This window comes from Pimephales promelas, chromosome 13, assembly GCF_988280905.1.
Source record: "Pimephales promelas chromosome 13, fPimPro1.hap1.1, whole genome shotgun sequence".
Lineage (NCBI taxonomy): Eukaryota > Metazoa > Chordata > Actinopteri > Cypriniformes > Leuciscidae > Pimephales > Pimephales promelas.
The window spans coordinates 15,206,444-15,230,630 of NC_142781.1; the positions used below are offsets into that span (position 1 = coordinate 15,206,444).

A 24,187-nucleotide genomic window follows, 5' to 3' on the forward strand; every position below is an offset into this window, starting at 1 on the left:
AGAGGTTGCATTTCTTCACTGCAGTAAAAGCTTCTTCCTAAACAGTGCTGTGAATATCTCTAGTTTCATCAAAATTCCTTGCAATGACCATGGTGCAATGTTTGAGTCCACATACGAATGTTTTGAATCAGCGTGGAGCCAGATATTGCCTGGTCCCGTTTGCAATGATTGAGAGTGAAAAGGGCGTAGTGCACTTGGCAGCCCCTAACTGAGAAGAGGATGGAATTAAAATCAATACTCTGCATGATGAGGTGACTCAGAAGGTTAAAATAGAACTCGCAACTCTCCAATGGCCACTGCGTAGCTGCTTTAAGATTATTAGCTGTAGTCGACTATGATCTAGTCGTGGGTGTAGATTTAAGTATAGGGATGGTGTTACCAATTTTCAGGAAATCAGAAATTTGGGAAGTTTCAGCCCGGTCTCATCCCAAGGCGTCATCTAACTGACGCTTTTGAAAATGCGTCAACATCCGACGCACATGGCATCCTTTAGAGTCAATATGAGACGCAGATACATGTGGGCCAGAAGGCGCCTCCTAGTGGTCAAACCATAACCCTACCCCAGACCTAAACCTACCCATAACTGAAGCGTGTTTTATTGATGCTAAAGGGTGCCATGTGCGTCGGATTTAGACGCATTGTCAAAAACGTCAGTTATATGATGCCCTAGGATGAGGATGCATTGGAAGTTTCCCTTTAACAACCAGAGGTGCGTTTGACGTTACTTATACCGTCGCTGAAGAAATCAACTATAGTCACGACTGTTTCCTGAAGCTAAATGGATTACTTTTATGATGGATGGGTGTGCTTTTTCAGGCTTTCAAAATCCATTCACTCCCATTATAAAGCTTGGAAGAGCCTATAACTCCGATTGTGTTTGGCTGAAATAAGACATAGGCTAAGTCATATACACATTGAGGGTGAGCAAATAATGGGATAATGTTCATTTTTGGGTGAACTAACCCTTTAAGTTTGAGGTGGTTGTGCACCTGTCACTCTCTTGCTGATGCACAGTTGAAGCAAATGTTTTTTTTTTTTCAGTTTCAGCAAACAAGTGGATGTTAATTTCTCTGCCAGCATCAATGCCCCTACACATCTTCTTCTGTCTTATATTCTTTTGCACATCTTAGCTTTTTGGCGTTGAAAACTCTCGCTCGCCCCTCCCACTCCTTGCGTTTTCCCCTGAAACCAAGAAACCAGGACAGCTCGGCGCTCGACGGGTTAACGCGCACTCGCGCTCGTGATTGGCTGCGGGAGCGGCGCTTTTAGAGAGAGGTAACCAGGCAACTTCATCTGGAACAGCGGAGAGAAAGAACAGGGTAAAGGGGAAAAGAAGCGCAAAAATCCCATCAGTTTTGGTGAGCGATAGAAAGGATGTAGTCCAGGTCTGTGGCTGTATGTCCCCGGCATGGGAAAGTGGATTACTGCTCTTCTACAGACAGTAGAGACTGGATTCGGGGTGATTGCGCGTGGATTTTTATAATGAGAAGTATGGGATCTGAACGCACCAGTTTAAAGGTAAGAGGGTTTGTCTTAAGGATTTGATTCGTGATGACACACGAAAAAAAAGAAGAAGAAGAAAAAAATAAAAGAGGCACAGGCTTCGGTGCTGTTGCAATGAAACTTGTCCATGTGGAACATAAGGGCATCTGCCTGCGCTTCGGTGATGGAGTTATGTCGGTTGATTGTATTCACGTATCTAAATCAATTGGAGAGATGTGACTAAACAGTTATCCCACATTTGATTTGCGAGGAAATGAGCCGAACCAACTGCCACCAGTTGACGGTGATGCGTCCACGCGCGTGTGGAGAGGAGCGGCGTTTGCTGCATTGACATCCATGTTCTGCCCTGCTCGAGAGCGATTGATCAACTGAGATTTACTACAACGCTCCCGTATTTAATACCTTTTCCATTCACCGCGGAGCAGAGGGGTCTTGTAGCTATACACCCAATAAGTGATATTATGCGCGCACTTAATTGAAACTACAGTGAAATATATTCGCTTTTCAGCACGGGTTCAAACGCACGAGTAGCTTACTAGTTCAAGACAAGGTAGCGTAAACTTTCCATGTATTTAAACGTGTTACGAGTGAAGAAGAGTAGATTTCGTTTGTTTGGCTCAGGCAGGATGATCGGTCCGCAGGGGCTCCGCGGCAGCAGAATCCCGCATTAATCGTACTGCCCGTATGTGTGTGTGCGTGCGCGCGCGCTCCTGTGCGTGTGACAGGGAACCACCGTCCGGGCGGCGAGAATTCGTTACTCGCACTCTAAGAATCTGTCATCTGACTTGGGGCACCGGCGACCGCGTTAAACGCATCTCTACATGGCATTTCATGAACGGTTGAGCTACATGTTCCTTCAGTGTTTGAAGCGGTGGAAACGGGAGCGCGTGAGTATGATGTGCTTTGACAGAGAGCATCCTTTTCTGACTGCCTGCGGACCGCTGCTTGTGGTCGCACTGAGAGGTGTAGTTTCCAAACGAAAAACGTTTTCGAAGTATAAAACGCTTGAAAAGACACCGGATCTCGTCGCGTTGCCTTCACGTGCGGTCCACTAAGCGGAGCTCGGTCTGAAGGACAAAAGCGTCAGTGACTGGAATGTCCGAGGAAGATTTTATGATATAGTAAAACCTACAATAACCTACAATGTGGTGACAAGCCAACGGTCTCTGCAAGGGAAGCAAAAGAACAGTTTAACCTACTAATGTCTTGAGGAACATAAACATGTGGAATGGTTTGTTTTAGCTTTTGGATTAAATGATAGCAAACACCATTAAACACCTCGATTAAAACAACACAAGTCAATGAAAAGTAGCCTACTCATTATGACAGAAAACAATGTTTGACAGTTTCATCATTTATCAAAGACTTGTGAAATTCCTGTGGAAAAAAAATAATAATGGGAACCTCACAAGTGTACAAAGCAAAGCATCCACTGAACTGTTGTCATCCTTAACCCATTTAATCAAATCAAAGCACCATGCACTCTGTTTTTTTTCTCTCTCTGATGATAATTCTGAATCTTACATGTATCCATTGATGGTTGCAAATTCACAGTCACAAAGGCGTATTGTGTTTCTTTTATATTTGTGTCTGAACTCATCCAGGTGTCAGGTGTTCATTGGTAGCCCCATTGTTTTTAGGTCAGTGGTTAACATGTCACCCATCTTTTTGTGTGGTTCAGCCATCAATTTGTTTTTATTTCCAGCTGAATGCTATTTCATTGTTGTGTTTTCAGGCAGAACTACCATTGTGAATTGTTTATAGTTAAGATTTTATAGATAGATAGATAGATAGATAGATAGATAGATAGATAGGTAGATAGATAGATAGGTAGATAGATAGATAGATAGATAGATAGATAGATAGATAGATAGATAGATAGATAGATAGATAGATAGATAGATAGATGGATGGATGGATAGACAGACAGACAGGTGATGGATGCCTAGATAGATAGATAGTCAGACAGAATGATAGATAGATAGACAGACAGACAGACAGACAGATATATTGATAGATAGACGGATGGATGGATGGATAGACAGACAGACATACATGTGATGGATGACTAGATAGACAGACAGACAGACAGACAGACAGATGGATAAATGGATAGAGAGATAGATAGATAGATAGATAGATAGATAGATAGATAGATAGATAGATAGATAGATAGATAGATAGATAGATAGATAGATAGATAGATAGACAGACAGATAGACAGACAGACAGGTGATGGATGCCTAGATAGATAGATAGTCAGACAGAATGATAGACAGACAGACAGACAGATAAATGGATAGATGGATGGATAGACAGACAGACAGACAGACAGGTGATGGATGACTAGATACCGTATATAGATAGTCAGACAGACAGGCAGACGGATGGATGGATAAATGGATAGATAGACAAATGGATAGATAGACAGACAGACAGAGAGATGGATAAATGGATAGATAGAGAGATATATAGACAGACAGACAGACAGACGGATGGATAAACGGATAGATAAACGGATGGATGGATAGATAGACAGACAGACAGACAGACAGGTGATCTATCTATCTATCTATCTATCTATCTATCTATCTATCTATCTATCTATCTATCTATCTATCTATCTATCTATCTATCTATCTATCACCTGTCTGTCTGTGTCTGTCTGTCTGTCTGTCTATCTATCCATCCATCCATCTGTTTATCTCTCCGTTTATCCATCCGTCTTTCTGTCTGTCTGTCTGTCTGTCTGTCTGTCTGTGTGTCTGTCTATCTATCTATCCAACAGACAGACAGACAGACAGACAGACAGGTGATTGATGGATAGATCAAACGAGGATACATTAAAAAGGAGGGAAAAAGTTTTTTTTTCTGCATAATCAGGTCAGAGTCACTATGCCAACCTGTGCCAGATGGCTCATTCTCCCAACTGCTCATATTACATCACTGAACTGCTTATAGGTTGCCTTTACCGTGGTAAAGGTGGTCTGTTCAGTGCTCTGGACTTTTCTGTGTGTATAGCAAGTATGCCTTTCCTTTTCTGCCTGAATGGGCCCAGCAGGAAACAGTGCATCTCCATGGAGACGCAACACTGAGTGTGGGAACCCTCAAAGCCAACATTGTTTTGCTCTCTCCTGTGTGTTCATTTATTCATTCTACAAGCTGGGTTTGTTTTGAGGTAATGTAGAACTCAGAGGTAGTAGAGTTCATATCAAGACATGTCTCCTGGGAAACAGCAGGTTTAAGCAAAATTAACAATAATGCATGTTAGTTTGGCCTGCATAAATGTAATGGCAAACCAAACCAGCTTGCTGTTCTATGTAAATGTCTGTTGAATTCCAGGATTGGTCTGGCACTTATGTAAAGATGTGAGGAATAATGGCCAGAATAGACCTTATTCAGAGCAGCGCCGTGACAGTTATGAAAGTGAAGCTGAGGGATAGACTTACATTGTTTTCAGTGGCACCCGTGTATAAATCTCATAGATCACCTAACATTTTTTTTCTGGAGTTTTTTGTCCATACCGGAGGGTCTCTGAAAGATGTTTTTTTTTGCAGCAGCATAATCCAAAAACACATTAAGATGGCGCATCTGTGAATAAGGTCAATCCTGTAGGACTTTTCCAAAGAAAAAATTTGGGGTCATTATTTCCGAGTGCCACTACATTTAAAGTCCAAGTCGCACTTTAGTTTTCTGAGGTGTTTGTTGAAAAGGGCATCTAAGGATGTTTTGGGTTGATGGCATTGCACAAAATGGAGCAGTACGTGTCTTCACCAGGTCAGTAGGTGTTGGGGATTCCTGAAGTAGAGCCGTTCCGTGGGGGATGTCCCTTCTCGGAAATCTGTCCGGCATAGAGACGAGGCATCGACTGCCGTTCCTCGTTCGCAGTATTGATCCCTCTGTTCTGTGTGACATTATCTGCTCCTGCTAATTAGAGCTCGGGAATGGGCTCACCCATCGGATGGCATCCGACACTGAGGAAATGACACTGAGCCTGAGGGCACAGCTGCCACACTTTTGGCTCAGAAACTTTCCTCTCAAAATTTAGGAGTAAAAGTGACAATTTAAATGCAGAGATGCCAATGCATGAATGCATTGCATATATTCATTAGGGCTCTGTGTATTTTAGGTATATCTAGGTGTTGTGTGTGAGACACTATTGAGCTTCCCATTGTCCTCTAAGGTAACGTCGCAATAGGATTGCAAATTCGTAAGTGACCACAGACTAACTCACAATTGAGTTTCATGTTACTCAACCAACATCAAAACACTATAATAGGCATAAAATACACATTGATGTTGGGTAAGTGCACACTGAATTATTTTCCTCAATACATTTCATTTTAAAAGCAATTTTCTCTCTACAATAGTGTTGGCATTGTATAGTCTACGTCTTTTTGGCTTTACCGTTGAAAGGGATTATTTGAATGTTTACAGATTGGCCCCTTTCACTTCTGTTATAAGCTCTGTAGCCCTGATTTTTGCTCATTTTAAAATTAAGAACGAGTGGAAACCAAGAACATTACGCCACAAGTGCTCCCTATTGAGCTTAAAGGCGGACTGAAGTGCCTTGGAATGCGCAGCTTTGTCTGATTGATGTCATTTCCACTGAAACAGGAAGCTAAGGCGGGGGCATATTGTATGGCCCCTCCTCCTTTTCAAATAGCCAAAAACGTTTCGTTTACCCAAGGGGGTAATCCATCAGCCAGAAGTTGAAGCCTTGCGGGAGCCGCCATTGTAGCAGAACTTCACCTGCTGATAGCATTCCATTGACTCCCATTCATTTTGTTGTCACTTTGACAGCGAATAACTTTTCATCTGAGGAGTCCAAAGACTTTGTTTGTCCATTATTTATTTCTAAAGAAACATGACAATGTATAAAAGGCTCACTTACCTTGTATCTTACGTAATGGCCCAGTAGAAGCAGTTTTTGTAAAAAAATAGGCTAACGATTGCGTCACAATGAATCGGACAGGAGGAGAAGCTTGCAGGCAATCGGGAGGACGTGGAGGTGATAAAGTCGAGGGAGAAGCCTATAGAGAGTCATAAAGTTGATCCTACTGCTAACTCATGGGCAGCTAATACACACTCTCTCTATCTCTGTGAGATTCGGAAGGGAATTATGCAGATTTCAATCGGCACTGCTACTAGGTTGCTCACGTGACGGGCTCAGTTTTTACGCCTGACTATCAGCTTTTAACTGGCTTGAAATCAATGGGGTCGCTGTGTCCATTTCTTTTACTGTCTATGAGTTTACCACACAGACTGAAAGTCGTACTTGACTGTACCATGGAAGCGAATCCGGGCGCTAATGATTGGATTCAATTAGTAGAGGTGTGAATAAATTCTAGCAATTTCATTCTAAACCAACGTACAGTTGGAAAATGGAATAAAACCAAACACGCACCTCCAACCCATATTGCTCCGTGACGTGTCAACGGTCCGTTTGGCCTGGTGGTATTTATAGCATGGGGGTGGGAAGCTTTAGATTCTAGAGAGTATTTGATTGGAAAGAAGATGTTATGAGATGTTGAAGTCCGCGGTGATATCATAAAAATTCTGTGATCCATTATAGAAGTGAGGGACTGTAAGTTTTGAATGCTTATATCTCCTAAATCTGAATTTTGCCATTGTTCTGAAACACACCAGCTTATTCCTAACCTTTAGGTTAACGTATTCATACTAAAAGCTAAAAAAAAAAAAAAAACGTACATTTTGATTCCAGGGGGCCTTTAAAGGATAATTCCGGTATTTAACACCTTGAGTCTATTTTGTAGTTTGTTTTGAATGAAATAGAGTGGTGGACTTCAAAATTTTGACATTGGGTCCTGTCTTGGCTTTTTGACTTTTTTTTTTTGAATCGCCTGTGACCGCGTTAGACTGGGTGTCTATGGGCATGCACAAACATGTCCATAAAACAACCCTTAACGTTAATTTTCAAAACTGTGCAACTCACCGAGTGGTTGGTGGTGTTCGTTGATGTTCTGAAACAAGTTGCGTAGCGAAATACCGTTTCTGTCGTGTTTTATTTGTCATTTTTAAAAATCGTATTGTTTTCTGCTGGAGGACTCGGTGCTCGTTGATATTACTGCGCTAGCTACCGGAAAAGGAAAGGGGTCTGTTTACATTTGGTTATAGTCTTTTCACTCGGTTCTCTGTCTCTCAGAAGGCTAGCGTGAGCAGAGCAACTGTGCTCCCGGACTTTTTTTTACGGTGCGCTAGACACCGTGTTCCGTACAGCGTCCTGGTTGTCGCCATCAAGTGGTCGGGAGTGCGCTAACGCTTCAGACTCAAATATTGAGCGGAAGTTTATACGCGGTTATGAGGTATCTGAATAAATATTTCCACAATAGCAAACAACACAGATTGAAAGCATACATAGCGCCGATATATTTGTTTTTAATCATCAACGAACACCACCAACCACTCGGTGAGTTGCACAGTTTTGAAAATGAACGTTAAAGGCCATTGCACACTGATTACGAAATTTTCGGATGCGTATTTTCCTGTTCGTCAGCCTAAAAATTCGTCACGCATTGAAACCTTGCACACCGAGTCCGTTGCGTATTTATTAAACCTTTGCGGGAAAAAAACGCAAAAATACCAAATGGATTCGTCAAGCAGTGAGGATGATTTTTGCCCTCCCTCTAATTGAAAAGAGAAGAAAGAGAAAATATTACGTCCATCCAATCCTGAAATTGCGCCGAGAGGAAGGAGAGTTCCTTATCAAGGAGTTGCGAATTTATCCTGAGCGATTCAAAATTTACCTCAGAATGTCAGTGGGACAGTTTGATGCTTTGCTAGTGATTCTGGAGCCACATATTAAAAACAAGACCTCCAATTTCCGTGAACCAATCGATTCTGAACGGAGACTGGCAGTGTGTCTGGTATGGACCAGGTATGGACACACACACACACACCCGCGCGTGGCCCGGTGGAAACGTCGGGCAGACAGAACAGCTAGGCTGTTATTATTGTGTATATATTGTGCCCAAATAATACATTAGTTATCGAATAGGCTGCTCGATCACACCTTATTCGATCCTAAATTTCAATCTGATTAAAAGGGGAGGTTTATTCATTTCATAATCCAATATAGAGAAGAGAACATAAACACTTGATCGAATTGAAAACCGAAACTGAAAGCACGGCGCATATGTGCAATGATTTGAGGACGAGCTCCCCCCAGCCCTGAATTGTCAAAAGACCTCTCAAAATGCTGGCTCTGGATGCGAAAAACGCAGAAAATCGAACCCGATCCGATTAATTTTATGACGGACGAAAGTTTCGGAGGCGGTGTGCAAGCGTGACTGACATAACGTGAGGTCGAATTTTTTTTTTAACGTGCGAAAATTTCGGATGCGAATTTCGGACTCAGTGTGCAATGGCCTTAAGGGTTGTTTTAAGGACATGTTTGTGCATGCCCATAGACAGCCAGTCTAACGCTGTCACAGGCGATTCTAAAAAAAGTCAAAAAGTCGAGACAGGACCCATTGTCAATTTCAAAGTCCACCACTCTATTTCATTCAAAACAAACTACAAAATAGTCTCAAGGTGTTAAATACCAGAATTATCCTTTAACGTGTTTTGAACCCAGGATATTCCTTTATAATGCTGCGTTCTCCTTAGAAAGCTCACTAGGTTTTAGACTAAAGCATATGTACACTTGGTACAAGCATAAGTACCAAGTTTGTACAAGGTGGAAGCTGTGGTTCTCTTTGTGCCACATGCTGCAATGCCCAGCTGGCATCTGCCCCATAATCTCCTTAAAATGGCCACAATATGTCTGCACAGCTATTTGGGGCCAAAAACGACACTGAAACATCAGCCCGCACACAAGCAAGCTCAGCATACTTTCACATGTAGTCTCATTTTTGTCCCACGGTCTTTTGGTGATGCATAATTCAAACACTTGTTCACACAGGCCTTCTGTTCTTGTCTATCGAACCTGCATTTGAGTACATAACTAACAAATAGCCTAACAGTTGCACATTGGCTGATTGCAGAGGACTGCAGTTTCAGGGTCTATAGTCTTGAAAATATATCTGCTTTTCATTTACCGCATAACCAGTCTCCAGTTCCTCCTGACTGTTTGAATCAAAATCCCTCCTTGAGCTATGAATAAAGAACCGTGCTCATATGCATTATTTTTTATTTTATTTTTTGTTCTGCCCTCAACGAGTGAGCAGTCCCATTTCTCACTGCGGTATAGAGGAACGCAACGCTCCACTGACTTCAGCCTACCCGTAGAAACAAAAGGAAGTAAAAATACAGACAAAAAGTCAATGGTTGATAATTTAGTCCCGCGAGAGCTTCGCTCCAAAGCGAGTTTGATGTGCTGCATTGCAAACAAAGACTGGGAGAAACTCAGAAATGCAGCCCATGCAACAGTCTCAGTACATTAACACTTCAATTAAATCCATTCTTTCTACATTCTCATTTACTCTCTCTCACACCACCACGACTACTCTACCGGGACAGATTCTTTATTTGAGGTGCTACTTGCCGCTCATTTACAATGTTTTATGCTTGGCATCACCAGAGACCGGTGGTTTTGCATCTCTTCTGTCCTCTGACATTTAAAGACGTTGAAAAGCATGGAAATGAGAAGAAAAGAAAGGAAATTTATGACATTTTAAACCTCGCTTTTCTTCTGCCTTTTGCCTTTTGAACAGTTTGGGATCTGTCTTGTTATTATCAGTGTTTTGAGGAAACTGTTGTGCATGTTTCTTCAGGATTCTTTGAATATACAGTTCAAAAGTACACAGAATTTTCGGATTTTCAACCTTTTTTATACCCCCTTTTTTTCTCGACACAAAGACTTGTTGAGCAAATGGCTGTTGTCCACATTGCGTGAGTAGGACCAAGTGCCACTTCTGCTTCTTGAGGAAAGACTTCTGTATCTTTTCTGTTGCTTTAAGGGATAGTTCCAACAAAAATGTTGTCCTCATTTATTAACCCTACATGTGGTTCAAAGCCTCTGTCTTTCTTTCTTCTGTGGAACACAAAAGAAAATGCTAAAAATGTTAAAAAATAAATCCACCGACATGGACGGGGGGGAAACAATCCTTCTTTTGTGTTCCGCAGCATTTGGAACCACATGAGGGTGAGTAAATGATGACAGAAAATTAATTTTTGGTGAACTATCCCTTTAAAGGGTTAGCTGGAAAATCAAAAGGAACAAAATGGCTCCCTTAGGTCCCTTGACCTAAGGGCCCGAATTGCTTTTTTTTCTGACAACAAATGCTATTAGATTAATTCTGCTCTTACTGTCTTTTCATCTGGTCTGATCTATTGTCTCTTCTCCACTCGAGAGAGAGAGAGAGAAAGAAAAGATTTGGCGTGACCTGCTCAGTGGGGCCCCGGTCTGCTTGTATATTAGAGTGGGCTTCGGCTCTTTAGTATGCGCAGGCCTCTCTGTGCACCATTATCAAGCTGAAATGAAAAGCCTGTATTTTCCATGGCGGACAGAGTGGTGAGCTGCATAGAACTGGAGCGCTGCAGCTGTTATGCGCTCTAGAGAGAGAGAGGGTGCAGTTGAATGTAAGGATGGAGACATACACACACACATAGCATCAAAGAAGTGAGGTTTGCTCTACTAATGTCAGCGTAGATTTGTCAGTAATATGACGGTGTGCATATGCTGCCAGCTGGTGGTATTCTCTGTCAGATGTTAGCCTGAGGGCAAGACAAGCCAGGTCTGTAGTCAAACTAGGGAATAGCGACACTTTGTCTAATGAGACACGCAAAATGGCTAACTCGGTTTAGTCTAAATTAACAAATACATTGCTGAAATACATCAATTCTCTGAACATTTTGTATTTTTGTATCAGAACATTCATCGTTCACTGAGTTCTTCATAGTCCAATCCTCTGTGAGTGCACTTTTATGAAACAAGCCATGACACAATTTGACGAGTGCTATTTTCTTTTGTGTGTTGATGAATTTCCTGTCAAAACTATTTGTTGGGGTCACTGTGTTCTGCTGAACTAATTTACTCAACTTTTTTTTATTGATTTGTTTTCTTTTAATTTGTATTTTCATTTTGTTTCGAGTTAGAAGCTTCACTGCGTCACTCATTAGCTCTCCTCCGCAGCTGAATCTTCAGCGCTGCAGCAAAATAAAGCATATTTTTTGAGAGAATGTGATTTTGCTGTCTGTTTTGAATGGGATTCAATAAGAAATGCTGGTAACACTTTATAATAACTACATGCTAATAATAATTAGTTAAGTATGAGTAAACCATTAATTCATCATTCATAACGCATTAATATACATTAATAAGCAGTTTATAAATACAGCTATAAATGCTTTCTTCTTGATATTAAAACGTATCTATAATTTGTTAAATAATTGTATTTTCATCCTTTATCAATGATCAATTTATCATTTCTAAATGAAGAATTGCATTTTTTATGAACCAGTTATTTGAGAGTTGTCAATGGTTCGTAAGATTACTTAGAGCGTGTAAGTAAATGATTAATAAACTATTTAAATGTACATTCATTTAGCTTATCATTCAGACATACAGTGATGGTTACTTAGTGTGTTAATATATGCTTTATTAACATGTATTAATGCTGTAATTCAGGGTTAATTTGGGTAGTTATAAAGCATTTAGTAGTGGTCAGTTGACTATGTTCGTGAGCTCATCTAAAGTGAGGACTAGTCATGCCTTGTAAAGCCTTTTTAAAGGCTGTTAAATATTTCTATGTTCTGTATCACTGCGTTGTGTTTGTTACATTTTACTGTTTAGAAGATTGACGAGTCTTTAAATCACCTTTATAAATGCTTTACAAAGCATGAATAGTCCTCATTTTAGATTAGCTCACAAAAATAGTTAACTAACCACTACTAAATGCTTTATAACTACCTGTATTTACAATATTTACTTACACTTTCTAAGTGATCTTATGAATGACTGACAACTCTTAAACAACTGGTTTGTAAATAATGCTATACTTCATTTAGAAATCATTAATTGATCATTAACAAAGTATGAAAATACAATTATTAAACGCATTATATGTATGCGTATAAATCAAGAAAAAAACATTTATAGCTATATTTATAAACTGCTTATTAATGTCTATTAATGTTTTATAAATGATGAATTAACTGTTTACTCATGCTTAACTAATGATTAATAGCGTGCAGTTATTATAAAGTGTTACCGAAATGCTTTCAAAAGACTGTGTGACCACCACACAAAATAATGCCAAAAAATATCGCTCTATTTTGAGCTATTGCGTGCACGCAAAAACAAACCTATAATGTAACCAGTGGTATCCGATTCATGGACAAATGACTCTTATGAACGGGCTCTTTTTTGTCAATCAGAAACATACTGTGTGCCCAGTGTAGGCTGATTCTTGAAACAAATAACTCTTAGTCAATTCTTTTAATGAATAATTAAAATGGAGATTTGCAGTTGGTATCAGTCTGAAATCAGTCTGCATTTAAAGCATTTAGCAGAGAGAAATTTTAAAAATGGATGTTGTAACTGAAATTTCTGTATAACGAACTGAATCAAAAATGTATTTTAATGGAAATAAAATGGATTTTAAATAAGAAATAGTTAGACGTAAGTGTGAGAACCTTAAACAGGCCTTTGTTTGGCGTGTGATAGTAGAGGGATGCTATAGTGAACACTTTAGTGGACAAAAATTTACAGTACACGCCCCTCGAACTAAGATGATTCATCAATATTTTTGGTCTGTTTTATATTGTCAATATTTTCATAATATAGCATCAAAACTAACAGACCTGAGGTGTGTCCGAAGTCGCATTCTGTCATTTGATGAGGAATGGACTTAGCAACTATTAAAAAAATTATTGAGTCTATTTAGTATTAATGTGTAGAATATGAATACAATCTATATGTACTACATCTGCCATGTTGTCATTGTCATGTAACTCACTCCCATTTCTCAAATTCTTGTGGTCTCATGGAATCGTAAAGTGTCCATTTTTGTCCATTTGGTCCTTTCCACCTAGTGTTTTATAATACTTTGTACACAGTCACACTACTATTTATATAGTATACCATGTAATAGGGAAGTGCACATTTCAGTAGGGAAGTAAGCAGAGTTGTACATGTTATGGCAACTTGATTTTCAGGGATGTGTGGCATTCATTTCTTTGATGGACAAGGACCCATCTGTGGTGTGATAGTTTGTCCAAGGTGTGTCAGCTGGATCACAGCTCATTTGGACCAGAGAAATCACACCATCCAGATGTGCCAACCATAAGCATCCAACACCTACTATTCCAACCTGTCTCCTCCATTTTTCTCTCTCTGTCAGTCCTTCACACTCTATTCTTGAACCAGGAATGTGTGCAGATGTGTTTATTCATGAGAATTGACATAGTGGATGCATCTGGACAGACAGAAGACCAGCCTTGAGCTCTGGAGACGGCGTGTTTCCACAATGATTACATGTTAAAGAGCTACGGCGTAACGTCTCAGGCGGTCTCCTGGCGTTATTGCCCTGGCTGGGAGAGATTTCGCTCTCACGTTGCCAGCAAAGCCTTCTGCCCTTGTACTGCAGGAAACTGATTCTGTTTTTTGAATAGTTGCCTGGGAAATCTACTCTCCGGCTTTGCTCGAAACGAACGTACATCTCTCCAGAGCGATTGCTTTTTTCTTTTCCTCTGCTGCATGCTCTGCTAGAAGTAACTGCACTTCACCATCTCTCTCTTTTTCTTGCTTGTATGGGGAATTCCATCTACGAATCCCTCTTCTCTTTCCTTTCTCTTATCTCTGTGTGCAGGGAAGGATTCAGAGTTGTGCGTACATATCTGTACCGAAAAAAAAGATGAAAGTAGTATTTTTTTTCCCCTTTTTTGTGTTTGATATAAAAGCAAGGGCTCTTTTGCTTGTGATAACACTCAGCCTCTCCGTCTCTGGAGCACAGTCAGGGTCTAATGCACAGACACTCTATTGCACCCGCGCGTGTCTTCGTAGAACGCATGTGTGTGCGCGCATGTGTTTGAGCAGGGCCATATTAAACTGCCATTCTGGCGACGCGGCGTGTCATTCTGAAACCACTGGATAAATGGCTGAGACTCAGCATGAACCAGAGAAATATGGAGAAATAAGAGCGAGCGAGGGATGAGATGGATGGATGGAGAGATTGTAGAATGGCATAAGATGGCGAGTCTCATCTGTAATGGTTAGGCAACTGTGCATGGATTCACAAACAAGTAAATTATTCATGCGACGATTGGTGTTTTATGGGGTTGAAAATGGGATTTGACTCCAAGTTCGACTTGCGGTCTCCGAGGAAAATGCGCGTTGAGGGTTTTGAGATTTGTTCATGTAGAGAGATATTTCATCATAAAATGAAATTATGTCGTGCTCAAATATTGCTTGCTGAACTAATCATATTAAAATCTCTGTGGTTTGATTGTAGATTTGGTATCTTAGGTCGGAATCATTAGTGATTTTTTTTTTCTTTCCTTTGATCTAGAGATCTCACTCTTCCCATCAGTTTCTTAATTTTGGCCATTGGTAAAGTGTTTCTTTTGTGACCTGATCTTTTATGTTCCGAACTTTCCTCTAAAATGCCAATCCTCTAGATCATTTGTCCCATTTTGGATTTTCACACTTCACGGATCTTTCTCTAGTGACGTTTGAGGCCTAGATTTTGGGGAGCCGTCCAGCGCTCAACATCACACTTTTCCTCGCACAGACCTCCCAAGATTGAAAAACAAAGCACAGACACTCCCTATCCACATTATGTGTGTGTGAAACCATTAAGATATAAAGTCTTCAATTAGCTCAATGTGTTAATGACATTAGACGGTGGCTGATAAGAGCCGGGTTAGATGGCCCTCTCGGAATTGATGGGGTCTGATTAGAAGGTGGTGGCTTAATAATCCAGTGCTTTTAAATGAGATGCCCTCACACGAAGACGACTAAGATTTAACTTGCGCGCACACACGGAGGCACTTGACAGTGAGATACTTGGATGAACCCCAGCAGATTTAGCTAAGCCCCTCCCCGGTTTAATGACAGCCGCTGAATCGGCACGCTGCTGATAGCAAAGTGGCACAAAGTGGGTTTAATGGAACAGGGCAATTCCAAAGACCATCAGGATTAAATTGGAGTGAAATGATTTGGGGGAATAGAGAGAGAGAAGAATAAAACCCCCTCCCCTTTATTGCATGATGAGCAGAAATGGCAGCCCAGGGTGGTGCGATCAGTTAAAGATTCTGTGTGTGTGTGTGTGTGTGTGTATGTGTGGGGCTTGATGAGAAATGGAGTGGAATGGCTTGTGGGGGAGGGAGAGATGCAGAATCATGTAAGGTTAACCGTGGAGATAACCCACATTTTTAATGTGTTGACGTCTGTCTGCGCCAGTGTGTTTGAGTGGAAGAGAAGCACATTAGAACTCAACTGTAATTATAGCGAGTGTGGGCAGAGTGATTCGCCCTGGCATGGATGCCCAGTGTGGTTAGGGGTGGGTTATTTGGAGGACAGCTGTGTCCTCCGCGGAGGGAATGTACAGCAGGGGGTCTTTACCCTTTGCATGGACTCTGCCCTTCATGTCTCTTTTCCAGCCTGTTTCGACACCTCAGCAAACCATCACGGCTTGTAGGAATATTAATGTTAAGTCGGCACTGCGTTACTTAAAACTGGTCCAGCCTCAAGGCCCTACAGTTATTTTATTCATCACAATGGCACTGTATATCGGGGTGAATTCTATAATAATAGTCACCAACTGTGGATCTAGACTCATACTGTGATGTTGATAATATGGAGAACATTGGTGGTCTGACTGAGTCTTCTAGTGATTATCTGTGATTATGAGTGTTAAATAGTCCAATGGCATTTCAATGAAGTCAAGTCACATTTATTTATATAGTGCTTTATAAAATAAATATGTAAATACTTAGCTTTCAGCTGCAATGCAGCTCTACAGAAAACAATAGTGTAATTTTTCAGCTCAATTCAGATTCAGCGTTGATTCAATTCAGTCCTATGACTTTCAATATAGCTAATCAAAACACAATAAATTGAAGTTGACTAAATTACATTTTAGACACAATTTTGTCTGTTACTTTTTTCAGAGAAACTCAAATAGTGGTATAGTGTTTTGAATTAAAAAAAAAATAGTGAATGATTCAGTGACTCACTCATTCAGTGTCATTACTGAATTAATCAATCTCAGTAATAAAAACTCCATCAGCAAATTCATAAAGACGTGCATGTTTGGTATGTAAATGAATCTGCATTTTTGAGCAAATTGCTTGAGTGAATCATTCAGTGATTCATGAGTTAGGGTACTTGCTTTATTTCTGAATGAATCAGTTTGTTTGGATTAAGCGCGAGTAAATGATTCAATAAGTAACTCAAAGAGTTGTTGCTAGTGTCTATATAACTATTGTCACTGTAGGGAGGAAACCTTGTATCTTGATTTGTATGTTGATAAGAACATAATGCAATGCACTTAATTCCTCAGGTGCAGAAGTTCTGTTGACGGACAAAACACAAAATTTTCTGACATTCGCTGGTCAAAAAAAAAAAAAAAAAACACTAAGTATCTGACCATATATAGTATCTGACCATATATAAAGCCATAATGTCAACTTTGACAATGCTGTGTTTGATTATTTAAAACAAATGTTTTGTCCATTTCCTGAAAAGTACTGTTTTTGGAGATAAAAAGTTTGTAATCTGCAGGAGTGACCACTGAAAAATCCTGACAACTATCCCCATTGGGATAGGAACATGCAAAAAAATAAATAAAATAAAATAAACAGTAAAAGTTTTATACGTCTATTACCTAATTTATGATTTCATCTGCATACTTGTGTAGTTCAAAAGTATCTCAATAATGAATACACTTTATAAAAATAAAATAATTGCAACTTAGTTTTTAAAAGGGGTTTCGATGGACCAGCTCTGCATTGTGAACATTATACTATATCTACACGATGCATTGGTTTTGGCTCGGCAGTGGCTCAGTGCACTGTAAAATGTAACTGATGATCTTACTAATAACATTAAGTGAATAAAACTTATTTTGAATAAGTTTGTTGACCTTACTAAGTTTGATAAAGTAAGGACAACGTTTTAGCACGGTAAGTTATTAAACTCAAAAGATTAAATTAACCTCTACTTAAAATAATAAGTATGTTGAACATTTTCGAGTGGTCATGCGCAGTTCTACCAGTAGGTGGAGCCGATTTGAAAACGTAATACCATTATTTCGGATGAGGAAAGCACATGGAAAGGTGAGTCAGTGCTTTTTATGTCTTATTTTAATGTCTGAATTGCTTAATATACACAATTGACCGTGTAATAAATGAAACAGATTAAACAATCTAGCGTTACACATGAACATTGGATGTGTTATTTTAATCAAATTCTTGGATTGTGTTGGATTGTGCTAATCGAAATGAGCAGTCTAGCATTTGCAAATCGGTAGCCTAATCGTTAGGTCCATGCTTTCAATCAAGGAACATACTTTATGATACAACTGTTTTTTGGGAGAACTATTCTTTTAATGTTAATAAAACAAAAGTCACTGAAAATCACTCACTTAAATACAGTGGCTTTAATAAGAATAAATTATTAATGTATACTGTCAAGCCAATTTATAGGGTTTATCTTATTTATATATTATGTTGTGTATATGTAACGTGTATCTTTATTCCTATTTCTTTATTAACAAAGATTAAAAAAAATTCCTAAGCTTTTTATTATCATTAATTTTGACCTAAAATGTCTGCTATTCTATTTTGTTTTTAGCTTTGTTTTTTGAAAATATGGAAATTTGTTTGGCTGTAATGCAAAACAGTAAAACCAACATGAAAAGAATTGTGATATCATATTTTGCCATATCGCCCACCCCACACTTTAAATGTTTGAACACTATTGATTTATAAATTAAAATACAAAGCTGTATATTAAAAAAGTGTGTATTTTAATATTATTTTCTTCATTTGCAGAGCTTGCTTTGTGAGATGAGACATGCAAAGGAAATGTAAGTACTGTTTTTTTCCCCCTATGAAAATAGAGCTCTCCTCTTGAAGCATTATCGTATAAAACATGGAAGCTACACCAGAACTACACCATTTCCATGTCTTCACACAGACTGTTTGTGTTCATTTAAGTCATAAATATATACCTTTACGTTTATCTGAAGAATAGAGGTACATTTGGGATACTACGAGATTGAGTAAATAAGGCAATTTTCAAATATCCCTATAACGCAGTAACCAAAAGCCTAATAATAGATATAACATTGTTATTTTTCCTTTTACAGATCAATGCAGAGTTTATTCGCATCACAAGCAAAAACCTCAAGCAAGAATTTTTTACAGCACTTGATCAACATACAGCTCCATTTCTGGCAGTTGGAAAAAAAACTTTCTGAATTTGTGGTAAGCTTGTCTATGCTTATTTCTTAAACTAATTTTTGTAACTGTTATTTCATAAAATTTAATTCTATGTTATAAAACTTTTTTTCAGAGCAGCCATCACATTTTAAAGTAGTTTATTCAGACTAATTTTAAATTTAATTTGGTTTTCCAGGGCACTGACATCACTGCAAATCGCACAGCAGTTCTTTGTGGACTTCCCCTCATTTTTGGAGAAGACACCTCAGACTTTTTCAAAACAATATTGGCAAGTACCATTCTCTGTATATTTCTCTCTAAACTAATCCCCCACACATATTACATATAGCCATTCAATTATTCTTCATTCAACTATCCCAGAAACAGACCAGACACAAACTCTTCAAATGTAATTGTACATTTTCTTGTGTGTTTGTTCTGCCATCATTGCACTGTGCATTGTTTTCTGATGTCTAATTTTCATACAATACTTTAATGTTTACCTGTTAGTTGAGTTGTATGTAGAACAGAAGGTAATGGTCCTGATTCTTTAAGTTACATGCACATTTGTGAGATTTCCTATTTGTAATGTAACTAGAATTTTAATATTTCTGTATTTTTTTTATTAGGACTGTGATTGCAACACACCCAAGATTTCCATTGGGATTATAACTGTGATGACTGAAGAAACTCAGGATTCTTCACAAGCACTGCATTTAGAGGCTTCACACACAGCAATTGTCCTAGAAGGACCCATTGTTATGGATGAACTTCAAAAACTTCCGGATGCCATGTGCCTACTTTTTGGGCTGATATACTGTATGCGTTTAATACGAAGTACACTCCACAGCTCAAGAACACCTTTGATTTTATTCAGAGACTGTTTCTTTCTCTGGGACACAAATTCCTGAAGCCTAAACTACAGTCACCTGAAAACATGCTGCTCATGTAAGTAAATGTTGTTTCAGATTAAAAAAATTCTGTCATAATTTACACTCCCTCATCTTGTTTCAAACCCGTAAGAGAAAGGGTCTAGTCTTAAAATAAATCATAAATACATCTTAATAATCTCTTTATATCTTTTAAGTTAGGGTCATCTGGACTATCAATAGAGGGACATAAAATGCTTAACTGGTTAATTTTAAATATTTGTATTTGTGTTTCCAAGAATATCCAAACTTACAGGTTTGTTATGAGATGTGGGAAAGTAAATTATGACAGATTTTTCAGTTTAGTGGCTATCCTGTTACTATCCCTTTAAAGGGTTAGTTCACCCAAAAATGAAAATTAAGTCATTAATTACTCACCCCCATGCTGTACCAACCCCGTAAGACCTTCGTTCATCTTCGGAGCACAAATGAAGATATTTTTGATTAAATTTGAGAGCTGTATCACTGCTACATAGGCACTCTAAGGGATCGAAACTTGAGGGCCCAGTAAGTCAATGAAGAAAATGTTTAAATATTCCATGACTACAGTGGCTCAACTATAAGTTTATCAAGCGACGAGAATACTTTTTGTGCGAAAAAACAAACAAATATAATGATTTTATTCGACTATTCCTTTTCTTCCTTGTAGGCCTGAAACAAGAGATAACGAGATTTCCGTGACGCATGTGTGCGAGAAATCTTTTTAAGTCTTGTTTCAGGCCCAGAAGGAAGAAAAGGAATAGTCGAATAAAGTCGTTATTTTTGTTTTATTTCCCCACAAATAGTATTCTCGTCGCTTGATAAACTTATAGTTGAGCCACTGTCGTCACATGGAATATTTAAACATTTTCTTCATTGACTTTCTGGGCCGTCAAGTGTCATTCCCTTAGGAGCATATGTGGTAGTGATCCACCTCTCAAATTTAATCAAAAATATCTTCATTTGTGTTCCGAAGATGAACGAAGGTCTTACGGGGTTGGAACAGCATGGGGGTGAGTAATTAATGACTTAATTTTCATTTTTGGGTGAACTAACCCTTTGAGTTTGTGGTTGTACAAAATTTCTAAAATACACAAAACATTTATAAATTGTCACTTGTCAACCTTGGTTAAAAATGCTTTTCTTGTTTTATAACAGTTGTATTGTTAAATGCTTTTGTTTAACATATTTTTACATTGCAACTTAAGTGTCAATTTTCCTGCATTACCCTAATGTTGATGCTTTTTAGTTGCATTTGCACTGCACATTTGAATTGCTTTAGGGTTAACAAGAATAACAATGTGTTTTTGTGATTAAAATTGTTTGTTACATTAACAAAAAACTGTTTGGGGTGTCTGAATGACATTGTTTAGTACACTGTTGTGCATAAGGACAATTGATGAGTAATAAATAATGTTTTACCCGAGTTCAGTTTTGTCTTTTTGTCTTAACTTAATTTGTTTAGTTCAGCTTACTTCAAAATTTTAAGGCAATCGGTTTCCTAATTTTTTCCTAGTAATGTGAACTCTAATAGAAGTTAACACAACTAATAATTTTGAGTTAACTTTACTTGAGTATACTTGATTTACAAGTTGTCTATACAAATGCTATTAAGTTGCGCCAACTAAAAATTAATACAATACTTTACTTGGAAAATTTAAGGCAATCGGTTTCCTCACTTTTTCTAAGTAAAGTCAACTTGTTACATTTTACAGTGTGGTTCATGTAGGTTGTCTACAAACCAGAAGGTTGGTGGTTCGACCCCCGGTCACCTGACCAAGTGTCGAGGTGTCCATGAGCAAGACACTCAACCCCAGCTGCTCCCGACGAGCTGGATGGCGCCTAGCATGGCTGACACCGCCCTCGGTGTATGAATGAGTGTATGAATGCGTGAATTTGAGGCAAAATGTAAAACGCTTTGGTGGCCATTGGGCCTGTGAAAGTGCTATTTTTATGCAGTCCATTTACCATTTTGACATAATACATTTGTTTTTGGTATCAAAAGAGGAAGAAATATCATGATGCGTCATCGTTCAGGGCTTCCACCGCACCAATCACAGCACATGTTTGTATTTCACAGTGTGCTACTGAGACAATCCAAAGAGAGATAGAGAAATGAAGTGAGAAAATGCATTGACTGCCACATTAGATTCAGCTGAATTGCTAGTCAAGATCACCGTGAATGAGGCATTGAATCATTTGACCCTATTGCCCCAGATCCTCATATAAGCTTTATAATTTGCCCATGATGGAAACAGTTCAGGGTCCATTGCTCCAATATTGCTAAGAGTTTAAGCGCTTACTGGTTAAGTCTGGTGTGCTGTTTACCCACTGCTATTTTCAATGCTTTTTACATTTTTTTTCATGTTTACTGAATGCCCATATGATGTAGATGCAACATTTTCTTATTGCGAGTGACAGATATTCGTGACTTTGCTATTAGCCAAAAACCAGTGCAAAGACTGTTTTCGGAATAAATTTGATCATGAATTAGAATTTAAATATTTCCATTCTCAAATCAGTCAGAAATGTTTTATTTTACCATGTGTTTTATAAGAATATGGGTCAACAAAAAATAATCCTTTTTGTTGTTACAGTCTGCTGTTATTTTCCATTTGTTTCAAGTATAAACGGTAAAAACAAGACACGCACAAAATTGCCTGATACAGACACAGAATTGTCAACTTGTGCGGTGTTGCTTCTTTTGCAATTTGAAATATATCAGTGTTTTTACTGGAAAATAAATCAAATACGTTTCCTTCCAGCCACTCTTGCATTGTACAGAGAGAGAGAGAGAGAGCACGTAGGCCACCAGGAGCAATAATAGAAGCCACAAAGTGATTTGAGCCTGAAGCAGGTGGCTGGTCTGGGGGTCACCGCTGAGTTTCACAGAAATCAATAAACTCTCCAGGCCGAGTGCGGATGGGGAACGAGGGGGAGGAGGTGATTTTAAGTGATCGGGTTTGAGGCCTGCAGGTAGGAATGCTCTTTAAATGAATCTGATTTGCCTGACACCATGAAGATGGTGATATATGCCACACCTGAGAAAGAAAGAGGTCTGCCCTGCCATTATACAATCCCCTTTTCTCTCGCTTTCTCTCTGGCTTTAAGGGAAATGTCATTTAATGTGGCGATATATTAAAATAACAGTGTGTGGAATACTAATAGTGTTGCCCCTACTGCAGCTGCAGAAAGAATATCACCCTTGTATTGCTGTATGTACAGTATGTTGGTTTTGAAGTGTGTTTAATGTACAGTAATAGAAGCACCTGTAATAGATGCCTGTCTTGCAGCCCAGGAATGTGTTTTTCCTGCATTTCTACACTTGTATTTTTGAAGAATCATTCCAATCAACCAATCAGATTTGAGGGATAGGTTTACAGCTTTTAAACAAGTGTTATTCATCAGTGTTATTCATTCTTCATTTAGGGATAATTGATTAGGTTTAGGGGTAGGGATAGGGTCTTTAGACAAGAATGTTCCTTGACCAACAGAAGAAGTTGGTGGACCATTAAAATAAAGTGTTAGGGGATATTAAGCAGACAGTCTAATGAGTGGTAGTTGACAGTGAACGTGATTTCACCAAGTAGAAAATGTTCCTGGATCAATATCCTTATTCATCCTGAAACAACATTCCAATCAACCAATCAAATTTGAGGGATAGGTTAACAGGTTTAAAACAAGGGTTACAGTAGGTGCTTCTACAGTGTTACTCATCATTCATTTCCCTCTGATTTTAGGGATCATTTATTGGTAGGATTAGGTTTTATGGGTGGAGATAGGGTTTTTGGAAAATAGTGTTCCTGGACCAACAGAAGTTGATCCAGTTGCATGACTTAGCAAAATCACGGCTACCTGTAGTCGACATGTAGTTGCAAAGTTACTTATAGTTAGTATGCAACGCATTCTCATCCTAGGGCGTCATATACAGACGCTTTTGCCAATGTGTATACATCCAATGCACATGGCACCCTTTAGCGTCAATATAACACGCTTTGGTTACTGGTAGGTTTAAGTCCAACGCATTTGAGCTATCCTCGTGTATGCGTGTATGTCTACGCCGTTAAATGTCCGAGTGAAACGAAGCAAAATCTGATCTACATCTGGGGAGCGATATTTTTTTTTTCCTAGGATGGTAGGGGAAGACTCATAAATTATATTAACCCCAGTGACGGGTAGGTTTAGGGACGGGGTTGGGGTAGGTCATATATTTATATATACAGTAATGTAACGTTAAGTCAACAGCGTTCATAAACACGCTGAAAAGCGATTATGTGTGTTGATAGCACGCCAAAAACAGAAATACGAATTGGCGTGTCATACATACAGTCTGAAAAGTCGGTAACACTTTATTTAACAGTGTCTTTGTTACACGAAGTTACTGTAGTAATAACTGTAAATTATGCATAATTACATGCAATTAACCC

General features: G+C 38.9%; 1 protein-coding gene and 1 long non-coding RNA gene across 15 annotated transcripts in view; both read left to right on the forward strand.

Moving 5' to 3' along the window:
* The window catches only part of dab1a (DAB adaptor protein 1a), a 454,080-nt gene that overhangs the window by 282,548 nt on the left and 147,345 nt on the right, over window positions 1-24,187 (forward strand). For 5 of the 14 annotated variants that reach the window (XM_039691915.2, XM_089118514.1, XM_089118522.1 and 2 more), the window contains exon 1: window positions 1,250-1,518. The exons of 1 other annotated variant lie outside the window; for it this stretch is intronic. The gene's annotated coding sequence lies outside the window, so the exon portion shown is untranslated. Of the gene's footprint in view, window positions 1-1,247; window positions 1,519-1,562; window positions 2,391-24,187 lie in introns of those variants that run through there. 8 more of the 14 variants (XM_039691911.2, XM_089118517.1, XM_089118513.1 and 5 more) reach the window with 4 other exon arrangements.
* On the forward strand, window positions 17,479-20,291 carry LOC120470086 (uncharacterized). The gene is made up of 5 exons (XR_016146007.1): window positions 17,479-17,745; window positions 18,463-18,497; window positions 18,780-18,897; window positions 19,049-19,141; window positions 19,482-20,291. It is a non-coding gene; the product is annotated as an uncharacterized LOC120470086 (long non-coding RNA).